At 35.9% G+C, this 16,545-nt stretch overlaps 1 protein-coding gene across 3 annotated transcripts in view; it reads right to left on the reverse strand.

The window, feature by feature from the left end:
• The window catches only part of ELF1 (E74-like factor 1 (ets domain transcription factor)), a 131,424-nt gene that overhangs the window by 91,423 nt on the left and 23,456 nt on the right, over window positions 1–16,545 (reverse strand). For 2 of the 3 annotated variants that reach the window (XM_014549732.1, XM_014549728.1), the window contains exon 1: window positions 10,110–10,263. The exons of the other annotated variant lie outside the window; for it this stretch is intronic. The gene's annotated coding sequence lies outside the window, so the exon portion shown is untranslated. Of the gene's footprint in view, window positions 1–10,109; window positions 10,264–16,545 lie in introns of those variants that run through there. 3 annotated transcript variants of the gene reach the window in all.

Consider the following 16,545-nt stretch of genomic DNA (forward strand, 5'->3'; position numbering starts at 1 on the left):
GCCGCCATCTTGGCTGACAGTTAATTTGCATAAGGATATGCTGATTAGCCAATGGGAAGGGTAGCAGTCGTACGCTAATAACCATGTTTCTCTTTTATTAGTGTAGATACCCTTTAAGGGATCCTCTCTCAGAAGAATAGAATATTGAAAATTCTCTGGGTTACATTTTTTTCCTTGATAAAATAAAGCTATTAAAAATAAATTCTATTATGCTTTCCTCATCTCAGTCGATCACATAGAGCACTTTGAAGACCACTATCTGTCATTTTTCCCAATATTTATGTACATTAGATATATTTAAAAATAGAAGTGAATTATTACAGTACGTATATGTAATTTATGAGTAAAGTTTCTATATTTTGTTTACTGCTATATTCTTCAGCTTCAATAATAATGTCTAGCAGACAATAAATAATTGCTAGATGAATCAATAAAAATACGATAAGAAATATAGGAAACCCCCAGACTATATTGACTTACAAGAATTCAACTATAAAATCCTATGACTTCTACTTTCATTTGTTCTTCATTATCTCTGCCACTAGTTATACATACATTGTGGGAAGTATTTCAAAAAAGAGAGGCAAGAAATGATTATGAAAGCAAAAATCTGGATTAAGATCCATGATTTCACTTCTTATAACAATTTTCACAATTACATTATTAAATTTTGGAAACCTTACATAAAGATTCCACATCAAGCTCAAATGGCATGGCTCAGTGGTTGAGCATCGACCTATGAACCAAGAGGTCATGGTTTGATTCCTGATCAGGGCACATAGTATTACTATGATGTGTTGCAGGATCCATCCCCAGTGTGGGGTGTGCAGGAGACAGCCAATCAATGATTCTCTCACATTATTGATGTTTCTCTCTCCCCCTTCCTTCCTCTCTGATATCAATAAAAATGTATTTTTTAAAAGATTCCACATCAAATTTATAACAAAAAAAATTTAAAACCCTTAAAAGTTCAAGAAGGCATGGGAGAACATATTTACCAATGTTATATCCCATAAGGGCCCAATCTCCAAAATTTACAGGGAGCTCATACAACTTAACAAAAGGAAGATAAACAATCCAATCACAAAATGAGCAAAGGACCTAAACAGACACTTTTTGAAAGAGAAAATACGGAAGGCCAAGAGACATATGAAAACATGCTCAAAGTCACTAATCATCTGAGAGATGCAAATCAAAACAACAATCAGGTACCATCTCACACCTGTCAGAATGGCTATCATCAACAAATCAACAAACGACAAGTACTGGAGAGGATGTGGAGAAAAAGGAACACTTGTGCACTGCTGGTGGGAATGCAGACTGGTGCAGCCACTATGGAAGACAGTATGGAGTTTCCTCAAAAAACAAAACATGGAACTCCCATTTGACCCTGTGATCCCACTTCTAGGAATATATCCCAAGAAACCAAAAACACCAATCAGAAAGGATATATGCACCCATATGTTCATAGCAGCACAATTCACCATAGCTAAGATCTGGAAACAGCCTAAGTGCCCATCAGTAGATGAATGGATTAGAAAACTGTGGTACATCTACACGATGGAATACTATGCTGCTGTAAAAAAGAAGGAACTCTTACCATTTGCAACAGCATGGATGGAACTGGAGAGCATTATGCTAAGTGAAACAAGCCAGTCAATGAAGGAAAAATACCACATGATCTCACACATTCATGGATAATAGAGACCATTACAAACTCTTGAACAATAATAGATACAGAGGCAGAGCTGCCTCAAACAGATTGTCAACATGGGAGGGTGTGTATGTGTGTGGGGGCGGGGGGGGAGGGGTAAGAGAGCAACCAAAGGACTTGTGTGCATGCATATAAACATAACCAATGGATACAGACACTAGGGGAGTGAGGGCATGTACTGGCGGGGGGGGATGACCAGGGAGAGGGCAATGGGGGGGAAAGGAGACATATGTAATACTATATGTAATATTTAAACAATAAAGAATTTAAAAGAAAAAATAAACTTTCAGTTAGAATCAGAAATGTTAAGCTATGATTTTAAAAATGCTCCTCACTTTGCTCTCACTATAATGTTTTTAACACAAAAAGATATTTTATACTGTTAACCAATAAAATATTTAGAAACATTTTTTTTAATTCAGGAAGAAATTGCTTTGGTTATAGTAAGAATCTTAAGGAAAACAAGATGAAACACTGATTATGTCAATAAATTCGGTTAGATGCAGAAGTCTAATTTGGGGAATTAGCTACTTAAAGTTTATCAGTGACAATATATTGTTTCATAAATTTTTTGTTCTAAAATGTGTTTTTAAATATTTGAATGTGGGATGATTCTAAAGACTAAATTATTTCTAGCAAACTATAGCTCCAACTTGTTAATGGATCTCAACTGGACGTGATCCATCAGAAGGATGCCTAAGAGCCATCTTGTTAGTTATATGGGACAGACACACGATTTTACATAACTTAGTTTTGAATCTAATTAATCACATTCACTGAAATAGGCAGTTAACATTTTTTACTGATATAGAGTTTATTTACCATTTTTCAAATCAATTTCATCAAATTAAACATTTCTGTTATTTATTATGTGAAACAATTATTTTATTTCTAAGCAAAATTTATTATGAAATACTTCAACTGAAGAGAAAGAGAATACATTCTCATACCCATCACCCAGCTTTACATTAATATTTTACCATATTTTGTCTCAGATTCTTAAGGGGAAAAAAAAGTCATATATAGTTAAAGCCTCCTATGTATCCCTCTACAATCTCATTTTATCCCTCCTATATTCTAAAAATGATGTTGCCCCTGTCTGTCCACCTTTACTACATATGTATCAATAAGAATATTATTTTATGTACATTATTTGGACTATATGTATCTATTTTACTTTTTAAAATTTTTATTCAAATTATGTTTGAAATAATTGAATCATAGTTAACAAATGACAGACACTCAACTCTTTAGTAGTCAAATACACTGAGTGGCCAGATTATTATGACCACCTGACGTTTGTAGGCAAATTAGCTATAATTTCATGCTGAAGTTTCTAGAGGGCCAGACCATTATAAATAGGGAAGCAGGTTGTTTACCTTGACAGTAGAAGTAATTTTTTTCTGAAGATATGGGTAAACAACGCGATTTAACAGCCTTTGAACGTGGGAGATATATATATATACGCACACACAACGTAATGTGAAATGTATCAACTACTCATCTATTTAGGGTTCTGAAGGGTTTTACTCCCCTCCCCAGGGTACTAGAACACAGTAAAATGCTGAATGGGTAAAAAGTCATCAATAGTAGGCATTTTGTTCCTAGGAAATATAATGAAAAACTCTGAATCATCATAAACTACCTATTTTCTCCATACTCTTTGTAAACTCTTCACATACTTCAATGTGATGATACTGCCCTAGAGAACTCTTGCACATAAGTTGCAGCAACCAAGTGCAAGAATGTTCCCAAACTGGAAACAATCTAATGTCATCAACAAGAGACAATGAATACACTCTGGTATAGGCAGACAATGGAACACAGCACTGCAATTAAAATTAAAATAAGTCCCACAGAATTGAACGAAAGAAACAAGTTACTACAGAATATATATGGTGTGATTCCACTAACAAAGTTCAAAGGGGTAAAACTATAATGAATTGTCCCATTATAATACTAAGCATCCATTTAATATTTTGATATAAAAATAAGATGCATATAAACTAACAATTAAGCCAACACCTCATTTTTATAGTTTTACTACAAATTTTTTTAGTTTCACTGTTATAGGACTATTTTCTAAAACACAGAAAATAACCAAATTTCTTTCATTTAGATTTTTTATATTGTACCATACAACTTTGCACAACCACAATGACCACTATATGACAGAGCATCCATCACATAGATAATGAACTTTACATGGCTTTACATCATGTAAGGTCATACTCGTTCCTGCTACCTTGAAGAATTTCTAATATATAGAGTAGAAGACAAGGCAAGGATAGATCCAAGAAAACAAAAATTTTATAAAATAAAAGAACTTATCTAAGAAGTGGCTGCCTCTAGGCAGCAAGACCGAGAATAGGAAGGGGTAGAGGAGAAAAGCCACTTTCCCTTACAGGCTCTTCTATTAGATTTTAAACAATGTACATATATCACTTCATAAATATACTAGAGGCCTACTGCACGGATTCGTGCACCAGTGGGGTCCCACAGCCTGGCCTGAGGGGATCAGGCCGAAACTTGCTCTCCAACATCCCCCGAGGGGTCCCAGATTGAAAGAGGGAGCAGGCCAGGCCAAGGGACCCCACCAGTGCACGACCGGTAGGGACCATGGGAGGGCTCCAGGGCATGTCTGGCCCGTCTCGCTCAGTCCCGATCGGCCGGACCCCAGCAGCTAGCTAACCTACCGGTCAAAGCATCTGCCCACTGGTGGTCAGTGCGTATCATAGCAACTGGTCAAACGGTCAAACGGTCAGACACTTAGCATATTAGGCTTTTATTATATAGGATATTTACATTTATATTTTATTGATTTCAGGGAGGAAGGAATAGGGGGAGAAAGTGAGAGAAACATCAATGATGAGAGAGAGTCATCATCAGCTGACTCCTGCACTTCCCACACTGGGGGTCGAGCCCAAAAGCCTGGCATATGCTCTGCCTGGGAATTAAACTGTGACCTCCTGGTTCATAGGGCGACACTCAGCCAGGCAAAATTTTTAATATAAAAATTTTTAAATCAATCTTCATACAAACTCCAAGAAGCATTTATATTGTTTATAGCTCCTTTTTTTAATGCCAGCAATTAAACTCAGGCTACAAAATAAAGAGTTAAGAAAGAGATAATACCATACTGCTCAGCAATTAAATGAAAGGGAAATTCTGAATTCCTATAAGGGGAAGAGAATGAAAGTGAAAAGGAAAGTTTAGGGACAGTTTTCTGATTATGAGGATGGCTTTAATTCAGGTATTTATAACTGGAAGAAAGGAAATCAAAATGGTTCTACACAAAAATTTGCACAACCAAAGCTCAGCTGTATAGTTTCTTCCTCTCTGACAACAAAGCAAAGAGTGGGATCTCTAGACATTTGTAGTATAGATCAACAGTCATTTTTACTATAGTACACAGACTACTAAACAAGACACAAAGGTAGAGATGACACAAAATATTTTTCTCTTTAGATTTCCCATACTAATGGGAGAAAAAGATTGCACCAATAGCCCAAAACTGCTCTAATTATTTGAATTGTCTCAGTGGTATTACTAATTTAACTTCCAAGCAAAAGAGCAAAATACAATTTGCTGGTGGAAATACAATTGATGAAAAAAAATTATTTTCAGACCATTCAACTGATGGGACTCTTCTTCCCACTCCTACAGGAGTCTGTGAATACCTATGTCCCATTAGATGGGATGTAATGTAAGGCCAATCTACAAATATGCAATCTGTGATATAGTTAAATGTCCAGAGAAACCTAAATAATGTTATCCAAGTATCACATGGGGGAAAATATTACTCCCTCCCTGACTCAAACAATTACAAATAATAATAGTGTATTTCCCTGGAGAGAAGGTTTTCAAAGACTGTAAATGCTATCATAAATCAGGAAGGGAATTTTTTTTTCCCCTAGAACCCCAAAGATAAGGGAACAGAGAGAGACACCATACAACACCAAACAGAATTTAAAAACAACAAACTAACATTGGCAGAGTGATGGTTCACTAAGATGGAGAGCAGGTCAATTACACTGGAAAATAAAAATAACTAGTTTCATTCTATATTGTGGTCAATATGGCAGCCAGTTGGGGAGCAGGAGGGCAAAGGCAGAATTACAGAAGAGAAAAGAAGGAAAGCCACAAAGTTGAAAGACACAGCCAGCATAAAATGGAATAGAGAAAGAGATAACAGGTAGGGAAAGGAGGTTAAATAAGTCCTAATATGGGATGATCAACTACTGCAGTCACTTTTCTTACTTACTAGGGGCTGTGGGCTTCAAAATATAGGGGTGGGAAAAAGTAGGTCTTCAGTTGTTCGTATGGAAAAATATATAACACAAGAATAAACTCTTATGCAAATTCAAAACTATAAACCAACTTTTGCCCACTCCTGCATTATTGCTTAAAACTTCAAATATTACAATGCTAAATAACGGATTAATCGCTCTTCCTAAACCTGTAAACTCTTTTTCTGAAAGTGTGACCTGTATAACAATCATCTATGGTACTTAAAAATGCAGATTGATAAGCCAAATTCTAGGCCTAATGAATCAGATGTCTTGAGTTGAAGCCAGCTGATTGCTACACCAAAGGTTGAAAATTACCACTTTAAAATGTTTAATACCAGGTAGGTGTTTTTACTTTGAATGGGTACAATGTGCAGACACCAGACAGAGATTAAGCTGAGCTGAGGGTAACATGCCTTTTAAAATTTGCCATCCTTAAATTTAGCAGGACCTGCCTGAGTAGCCAATGGTTTAATGCAGCAAAATAACATTTCGCCTATTCATATGTGCTTGTCAAAGGTTGAAAAAGACAGAGAAATAGAAGAAAACATCTCTGATCCCAAGAGCTTATATTCTTTTACAGATACTCTTCTTAACCTCGGTAAATGCTCTTTTCGTCAACACTCATAATTCCTAAAGATCCATATACTTTACTGACATTTTTTTTATTTTTTGTTAATCCTCACCCAAGAATAGTTTTTCCATTGTTTTTTATTTCATTTTTTAAAATATATTTTTATTGATTTCAGAGAGGCAGGGAGAGAGACATAGAAACATCAGTGATAAGAGAGAATCATTGATCAACTGCATCCTGCACTCCACCCACTGGGGACCAAGCCCGCAACCTGGGCATGAGCTCTGACCAGGAATCAAACCAAGACCTCCTGATTCATGGGTCAACGCTCAAACACTGAGCCACACGGGCTGGGCTCCATTGCTTTTTAGAGAGAGTGGAAGGGAGGGAGGGAGGAAAGGGTGTAAGAGAGAGACAGAGAAACATCAATGTGAGAGGAACATTGATTGGTTGCCTTTTGCACACACCCAGACAGGGACCAAAGACAGAACCTGTAACCCAGGTATGTGTATGCCTTGATGGGGAATCGAACCTGAGACCTTTTGGTGGCAGGCCAACACTCTAACCACTGGGCAACACTGGCCAGGGCTTTCCTGGCTATTTTAAGTCTCAACCACCTTTCATCTCTAGGCAGTCTGAATCTGAGTTTAACTTTTCAGTGGTTTGGCTCCATTTTTCAGCTATTTTACGAAGCCCTGTTTTCTCAGTAAGTATCTAAGTTTGTTAGGATCAAGCTCATGTTTTCTAGACTTTTATATCCTGTTTGTTGCTTAAAACAATGATGACCACCTTGTGGAGAATCTAATATTGAATTGGGTTAGGAGTCTTGGAAATTTAGGAGATTCGACAGTTATATGCAAAGTAATCTAAAAAATCCAAATTCTAAACATAAAGGTAAATCAGAAGTAAATTTTAACAACCCCAATAAAACACATTAAAAAGTTAATAAACAAAGATTTTGTATTCCCCAGAAGATTCTAAAAGTGCCTGGTATGTAAGCTCTCAAAGGAGGAGAAAAGATATGATAAATGGAATGGGATTACTAATTATGGGAAAGTTAAATTCCAGTATTGTTAGAGTTTAGAAACCTCTAGATTTTGTAAACTCATATGAAAAGTTTTATGTATAAACACTCCTCCTATACACACACTTTAATAGAACAAGGCATCATATTAAACAGTATTTGCCCTCCTAAAATTAAAGCAGAAATAAACCTGTCTTTGTAACTAGACGTTCAAAGTAAATTCCCAACTTCTTATATTTTCACCTCCCGTAGGCCGATCTTAAGTAAGCAATGTCACAAAACAATGCTCCATGAAAAAATTCTAATAGTGAAAAAAAAGTTTGCAGAAATTAAACAAATGTATCATCTCTCTGAAAAAGAAAACTAGCTTGAACACATTTTCAAAATCATTGGTTAATTTATTTGGTTGCTTATCACCAAGCAATTTAATTAAGGCTTTATTTAGTCTTAAGGAACTACAGACCATTTCAAACAAAGCATCACTTGTTGGAGTGGACTAACGTGAGCAGCTCTGGGTTAGCACAGCACAACCTTGAGCAAGTCACAGGACCTCTTTGGGCCTGTTTCTTCAGTTATAAAAGTGACGCAGTTGGACGATCTTCAGCCTTTTTTAGTGCTAAAGTTGTGTAAATCGGTAATTCTAAGTTTAATTCTGATGACTCAGTTTAAACTTATATTCAACCTTATGAAAGGAAATAGTGGGTAGGGGACTACCTAATAAGTTTTAATGGCCTGTCCTTGCGTTCATACTTCCTTTTTCCTCCCTTCTCCTTGAAGCCGCATCTCAGCCTTCTTTACATAATAAGAAACTGAAATAAATGAACAGTATCTATCTTGTCTAAGTTGCACCAGCATCTTAATTTTAAGAAACTAAATTCTTCTACTTCTCTTTAATAAATAAAATCTTAAATATTTGCTTATTTGTGTGCCCCTTGATTTTTCTCTTATGGGTCACTGGCTTTTAAAAATGAAAAAAAAATTTCTTAAGGCAAAAAAGTTTCATTAGATTTTTCACACAAATCAGACAAGAAGTAAATACAGCCTTGGCTAATATGCAAACAAAGATGACAGCAAATGGCTAAGAATAAAATGTCGGCAGTGCCTTTCTTATAGGACCACAAAACTGATCTGTTAATATCAACGATCCTTTTAAAAGATTACGAAGTAATAATTGACTGCCATTCTATCTTCCCTTTCATCTGACAGGCCTTCAAGCACTTAGAAAGTTCATAACAGCAAACTCCCAAAGAGCTAGCTAAACATAATCACAGTCGAAAATAATAAACTTGGCAAGTTTTATTTCCAAGAACTTTATTCATAATCATTGCATATTCTAACTTTACTTTCAAATTTTAGTTTCACAAATAACTTTAGTAACTAAAATACTACTATATCCAGCTTCTCAGAGTACCTAGAACTTCAAGACATACCAGAATGTACATTTGCCAAAATCTCATAAATTTCAATAATGATAAATACTTCAGGAAAAGACTTGACAATCTTTTCTTTTATGAAGGATATTAATTTTGTGTATTTTCATATTTATATTTTTTCCATTGAGAAGTATTTATATTTTATCTTTTTTATCACCATTTGTCCCCCATACCGTCCACCTCCACCCACTCCCTTCCTCTCCTCCCCAAACACTGTTGTCCCTGTCCATGAGTTCTTTCTCTCTCTCTTTTTTTTTTCTTATTAAAATACAAACCAAGCAAATGTTAAGAAAAGAAGGAAGACCAATACTTTTTAAACAAATTGAAATACTATGTTTTCATAGAAGCTAGTTAGGCTTTTAAGGCTGTTACTCCAAACAAGTTTCCAGTATGAATTTTAATACTTTATTATTTTTTTTCTAATAGTAAATGAATCATTCTAGTCTTTGTTCCTTTTTATTTGAGTCACTTTTACTTGTTAACTAAATGGCCATTCATATTACTTAAACTTCTATTTTGTTTTCAAAAGTAAATGTTTTAGTATCATTTCATTAACTTAAGAAGAAGAAAAGAAAAGGATTGAACAGTCAAGGAGCAACATCTACAACAGTTGTCCCAAAAGTTCCCCTTAACTAAATGCCAAAACAAAACCATTGTTCTTAATTTTTTTTTTTCTTAACACCCATATCACACATAAGTACAGTTTCTTGAATTGTAACTTCTTGCTACCCTCAAAAATACAATTAAATTTTTAAAAATTAAAATCTGACCTAGTATGCTTTGTGATCTAAAAAAAAAAAAAAAAAGAAAAATCTCCTTTATTCTCAAGTCATACAGGGGGGGAAAAATCACACAAAATATAAAGAAAGCTTTACCAAAAACGCTCTATAACTTTCCAGAATTTGAATGCTTGTTTCCCCCTAGTAGTTAAGTGTAATCAGGCATGTGACTGACTGACTACATTTTTTCAGAGTTAAAGAACACATTCAGTCATGTTCTTCGACAGGTAAGAACCACCCTCTGTTTACCAGCTCAGGAAACAGCCAGAAGCAAACACCCAAAAACATAACGTTACCTTCAAATATTCTCATTATCTTTAGATACTGTCCTTTGGGCTTGAAAATAAAAAGCAATCCGGCAAGTTTTATGCTGTTAAAATGGCTCCTGTAGATTGGGGAAGTGGTGTCTGTGCTTCAGCTTATGAGTCATACATGAAACTAAGTGTTTCTAAGGGAGGCACGCCCATGTTGCTGTGGACCCAATTATTCTGCTAGGTCAAACATGCAAATCTACAGGTAAAAACGGGGGAGAGGTATAAAAAAAAGGAGCAAGATAGAGCAAAGGAGCAAGATCTACCTTGATTAAACCATTACTCAGCTCATGCTAATCACCATAATTTAAAATTTACAATAAAATACAACCAGAATCTACAAGGAGGCAAAGTTAAAAAACATCATGTTATTTTTTTTAAAAAATCTCAATTTTAAAAGTAATTTTAATATATCAAGTAAAAAAATGATGAACGAAAAAAAAGGCATGGGAAGAAACGAAAGGGAGATAGCAAACTCTCTGGCTTTTAATGTAACAATGAACTGGTGAGTCTGACCTGGCTACTCATTAACCCTTATATAAAAGGGGTGTATTACTATGTAATCTGAAAAAGCTAGCAAACTGCAATATCAGATGTAGCTTTATAAGTTCACTAAACAGATAATATCCACTAGAAAATTCAAAGTTCAGTGGGAAAATAAGTGGGACTTAATCTGGTTTATACAAAATAAATAAATAAATAACAAGTGCAGGGTTAGAAAGGAATTGAAGTTCAATATAACAAAATGATTTTAAACTGCAAACTTGATAAAACCCTATTTTAAATAAATTATCAATGCAATCATAGTTCATAACTCTACTGCTTCCAAGAGATAGTTTTCTTTACCTTTCAAACAAAATTCTCCACAAACAAAAGTGTACCATCTGCCAAGCACCCTGCTGTACCACACATGTCTAGCTTGAGGGTACCAGCAAAAGATGTGGCTAGTGAAGTTTTGCTCTCCAAGCCACCATACAGCTGACAAGGTGCACAAGCTGAAACATTACTACAATTACTTACCCTGTGCCCTGGGTGAACATTTATTAATTTATTCTAAGAACTTAAATTGATCAAAATGGCTTGAAAGCTAATGCTTTCCAAAAGTGCTTTAAATGACAAAGTCCAAGTCACTAGCTAGCCTTCATCCTAATATTTTACAAAAAGTAAATGGGATTTGGCAAGGTGCTCTCCCCTTTAGTTAATTAGTTGGAAGTGATTATTCTGCTTTACTACAGGCACAGCTGAGAGCTGTCACTGACTTAGACAGGAACTTTACAAACTGCTACGAAACGTGACAATGAACATCTTGCTGACTATTAAGTACCTATTTATTCCATTCTGAACACTGCTTGATTTGCTTATCTTTTATTAAAATAATCCCCATAGTTAAATAACCTAATAATAAAATTATGCTAGGAAAAAAATCATTTTTTCTATTGTCAAATGTCATATTTAGTTTAATTTTAGCTCATTTATCCAGAATGACTATTCAGTACCCAAACACCAAGAAAAAGGTCCTCTGAGTAGTCACAGGAAATGTTCACTGTAAAACCCAAGTCATTTCCCAGAGCTGAAACTTAATTTACACAATATCCATATAAGCCTAGTAATTTGATTATCTTTTAGCTAATTAGAAATTATAAGGAGTGAAGAGGGAATAGAGAATAGATGATGTCAAAACAAGTGACAAAGATGATAATGAGAGAATAAAATTTTTAAAACCTATAAAACTATAAATAAATATAATGTAAAAAGTACTGGGATCTGAAGCTAGCCTGTAAGGCAGTGATGGCGAACCTATGACACGCGTGTCAGAGGTGACACACGAACTCATTTTTTTGGTTGATTTTTCTTTGTTAAATGGCATTTAAATATATAAAATAAATATCAAAAATATAAGTCTTTGTTTTACTATGGTTGCAAATATCAAAAAATTTCTATATGTGACACGGCACCAGAGTTAAGTTAGGGTTTTTCAACATGCTGACACGCCAAGCTCAGAAGGTTCGCCATCACTGCTCTAAAGTCAATATATTCTACATTCTCCTTAAGTATATCACCATACAGTGAAGTGCCTCGAAGTCAGCATAAATTATGATAAAGGTTTTTAAAAGACAAAGTGAATAACATCAAGTGTGTGAAATTTTTTATGAAATATAGATACATAAAAGGATAAGCTTCTGCTACTGAGAAAATCCATTTATATAAAATACATTACTTGACAATGGCAGATATTTGGACAGTAATTTAAAAGAAGTATTTTTGGCCACACATATACTAGTATATAAGTGAAGTTAAAGACAGAAAGTTAAAATAATTACTCCTCTTCAACAGAAATAAGTATTTTAGCTGTTCCTAAGGAGATTATTCCAGAGTTGCTATTAAAATATATTGCCCCTTTAACCAGGAGCATCCCTATTAGCATTATTTTACCACCCACAGGAACTAGATCCTGGTTCTATTCAGAGCCCCAACAAATCAATCCCCACAGGGGAAAAAACAACACAAAAACAAATAAACAAAAAATGGCAAAGCAGCACAGGTTCTAGAGCCAGTCTACTTGGGTTCAAATCCCAGCTCTGCCACCTATTAGCTGTGTAATAATCCTGGGGATTACTTAACAACGATGTGCCTTTACTTATTCAGTACCCACCTCAAAGAATTATTGGGAGAATTAAAATCAGTCCATGTACTACTATCCTATATAATAAAAGCATAATATGCGAAATGACCAGTCACTATAACACACACTGACCACCAGGGGGCAGACACTCAACGCAGGAGCTGACCCCTGATGGTCAGTGCACTCCCACAGGGGGAGCACCACTCAGCCAGAAGCCTGGCTCAACGGCTTGCAAGCGCAATGGCCGCCTCCACAGCAGGCAGGCAGTAAGGAGCAAGGGGTCCTGGACTGCGAGAGCCCCAGACTGCAAAGGGATTGGGCCTAAGCCAGCAGGCGGACATCCCCTGAGGGGTTCTGGACGGCAAAAGGGTGCAGGCCAGGCTGGGGCCCCCCCCCCCCCCCCCCGCCACAGTGCATGAATCTCGTACACCAGGCCTCTGGTTTGGAATTTAAATAACTCACAAATAAGAAAACAAACCAGTTTTTAAAACGGTCAGACCATCTGAACAAATACTTCACCAAAGGAGAGATACAGATAGCAAATACTAAGCAAGAAAAGATCTCAACATGACTCAATAAGGAAATGCAATTTAAAGTCAGAACAGGACTATACAACACTGAAATAACTTTCCCAAAAAAAGTGCTTAGTGAGGATATGGAGCAAAAACAATCCTCATACATTATTTGTGGAAATGCAAAGTGGTATAGCGTATTTAGAAAATTCTTTATCAGTTTCTTATAAAGTTAAACATATACATATTATACAATCCAGCAGTCCCATTCTGAAATATTTACTCTAGAGAAATGAAGATATATGTCTCTTTAAAAAAAAATTCTACGCAAATATTTATAGCAGTTTAATTAATAACCACCAAATACCGAAAACCCAAATGCCCATCAACTTGTGAAGGGCTAAGCACATTGTTGGATAACCATACAACGGAATAGAATCAGCAATAAAAAGGTATGAACTTACTGAACTGCTGAAAAACACTACAGCATATATGAATCTAAGCGCATCAGGTTGAGTGAAATAAACCAGACTCAAAATATATACTGTATGATTCCATTTATATAACATTCTGAATAGGCCAAACTAAAAAGACAGAAGTCACATTATTAGTTGACACAGGTTGGGAGTGAGGGGAGGTAATTGCCTACTAAGGAGAACAAAGGAACAAACTGTTAGAGGCGATAGAAATATTTTTTATGGTGATGTGGTATTGTTATGTGAACCTTGAGAAAGTAGATACCTACACTAAGGGCTCCTAATGGCTAACTGGACTCAAATTTATTAAAAAACAGAGCCTAACAGCCATTTCTACACAGGGGCCTATCACGCAAACTGCACTTCAGGGAAAAGCCTGCACGGAACTACCTGCCTCTGCACAGAACTGCCTGCCTGCACTGATTCTGCCATCTGAGCCAGCCCTTATAAAGGAGTTTCCGAAATCCTATTTCAACCTACAGGACTGAGGCTTTCCATCCAATTAGAGCTGCAGCTATATCCCCCCCATCAACATCTTCACCAATTAATCAGACCAACTTTCCATTCTGACCAATGAGGAAAGTGCCTTTGGGACCAATCAAACTATAAGGATTTGGAGTCCTCATCTGCATGAGGACAGACCAATCAGAGACCAGGAGCAGGGACTTCTGTCTATATAAGGCAGCACCCCACCCTGGCTCCGAGAGTGGACTTTTCCTTTCCACCAAAGCCTGAAGACTGGGTTTCCCCTGGCTGAGCTGAAACACCAAAGCTGTCTAACTGGAGCAGAACAGACCAGACCATGAGAAGCACAGCAGAGCTGTCTCACTAGAGGGAGGCCTGGCCCTAGGGCCACCTTATAGCCTTGCTGGTTTCACAGCCTGTGCTGCATTACAACTGAACTGTTTTGCACTGAATAAACTTTCCTTTTTCACTGCACTTCAAATTGGGAACTCCTGTTAGCATTGTCAGTTGTCAGTTCTACAGGTCATAGAACTGTACACCTAAACAGGACAAATCCTACTATATATGAAATATATTTCAATAAACCTAACTTTAAAAAATAAACCAGCTCATGTGTATAAAGTGCTTAATATAGTATTGGGCACTTAGTAAGCACTTCACAAACATTATTATTATTATGCTTCATAGTAGAAACAACCAGTATATCAAATACTTCAGGATGACAAACTTTAAATCTCTCAACTATCATGTAAATAAAATGTTGCAACTTAGACTTGTGATAAAAATATACTGTACATACTGTGGGTATGTTTATTTTTAAAATTTGATATATACCAAATCAGTATATACCTTAATACAAAGCTGTCACGGTTCCTGAAGGAATTTTCAAAATCTCTATTTGAATTAGCTGAGAAAGGTTAGGTTGATTCAATTTATTAAATGCCAGCTAAAGTTAAGACACTCTTTCTTTAAAACAGAATTCATAAAAAGAATTTATTGTGTCAGCAAGGACTCACTTCTTCCCTTTTATTGTTACTACTTATCCTTGAACTCAAATTTGGAAACTGTTAGTATGTAAAAATATAGAACAGTCTAATTTTCCTATTTAGAAATGGGCTTGAAAACGGACTTAAAAAATGCTGAGTTTGAATCTGACTCCTAGGTCAGGAGCTAACATGCTAGCATTACCAGAGAAGAAAGAAGAAAAGATCTAACCACTAAAATGATTCAATTTATATTCTCCACTATCTAAAAATAAAATTTAAAAGACTGAGATTTATTGTTATAAATCTTTCAGTGGGACAAAACTAATTTTGTTGACATTAATACTTCTCAAAGTGTAATCCCAGGTTCTGAGCAATGTGTAGCATTTCCAAATGTGAGCTTACTGTAAAATAGTTAATTCTCTATTATCTATTGCTCGCTTTATTAAACCAACGCCTCCTTCCTGCCTCTGCACAGGTTATTAGGACCTATCCATAAGGAAGGTCCTCCTGTATAAGTGTCTGTGTGTTTTAAGGAACATACCAAAGGCAAAAGGGGCCATGGCTCTGTCAGGTTTTGCTCACTTAGTGACGTGACCCAACACACAGCAGAAACTCAAGAGATTCACATGAATGAATAAGTTTCCTAATTGATGGTACAATTATATTCTCTATGATGCTCCTAAATAATATGCTGACTGCAATCTCAAATGTTTTCATATAGGCATGATATTTTATCTTACAATTAAATTTTAAATTCAATATTTAAAGGCAACATATCTTTTACTTCAGTGGATTGTAACCAATGATGTACCTCTGAATTATCTAGAGAAGCTTTTTTTGAAGATACATGCCTACTCCTAGAAATAGTAGGAAGAGCCCAGGATTATAAGAACCACTGTTCTGTAGCTCTGTAGCCCTAGTACCTAATGTAGTTTGTGCTCCTCACCCAGCAGCCACTCAAAAAGACACTTGTCACCTTACTATTCAATAATCTCTAAATGTTATGAAGAGGAAATCCTAAACTCCTCTTTGCTACTCTTCAGGTAAAAGCATCATATAGAAATATAATGTCACAACATCCTAACTGTCCCTTTCCTTACTACTGCCTACTTTCAATTCACCTTTCACTCTGCTATCAGAGAAATTTTCCTAAAGAACTCTGTGAGAGATGTGATTATCACTCATGGCTGAAAAATAAACTGATTCCCTAGAAGAAAAATAAAAAGCTAGAGTATTTATCATGATTTCTAAGGCTTTCACAATCTGACCTCAATTTAACCATTTTCCAGCCCTATCTTCCCCACTCCTCACCTCTCCCTACTCTCTGCTCTCTTCCCCATGGGGGTCAACTAACTAACT

Source organism: Myotis brandtii, unplaced genomic scaffold (assembly GCF_000412655.1).
Source record: "Myotis brandtii unplaced genomic scaffold, ASM41265v1 scaffold569, whole genome shotgun sequence".
Lineage (NCBI taxonomy): Eukaryota > Metazoa > Chordata > Mammalia > Chiroptera > Vespertilionidae > Myotis > Myotis brandtii.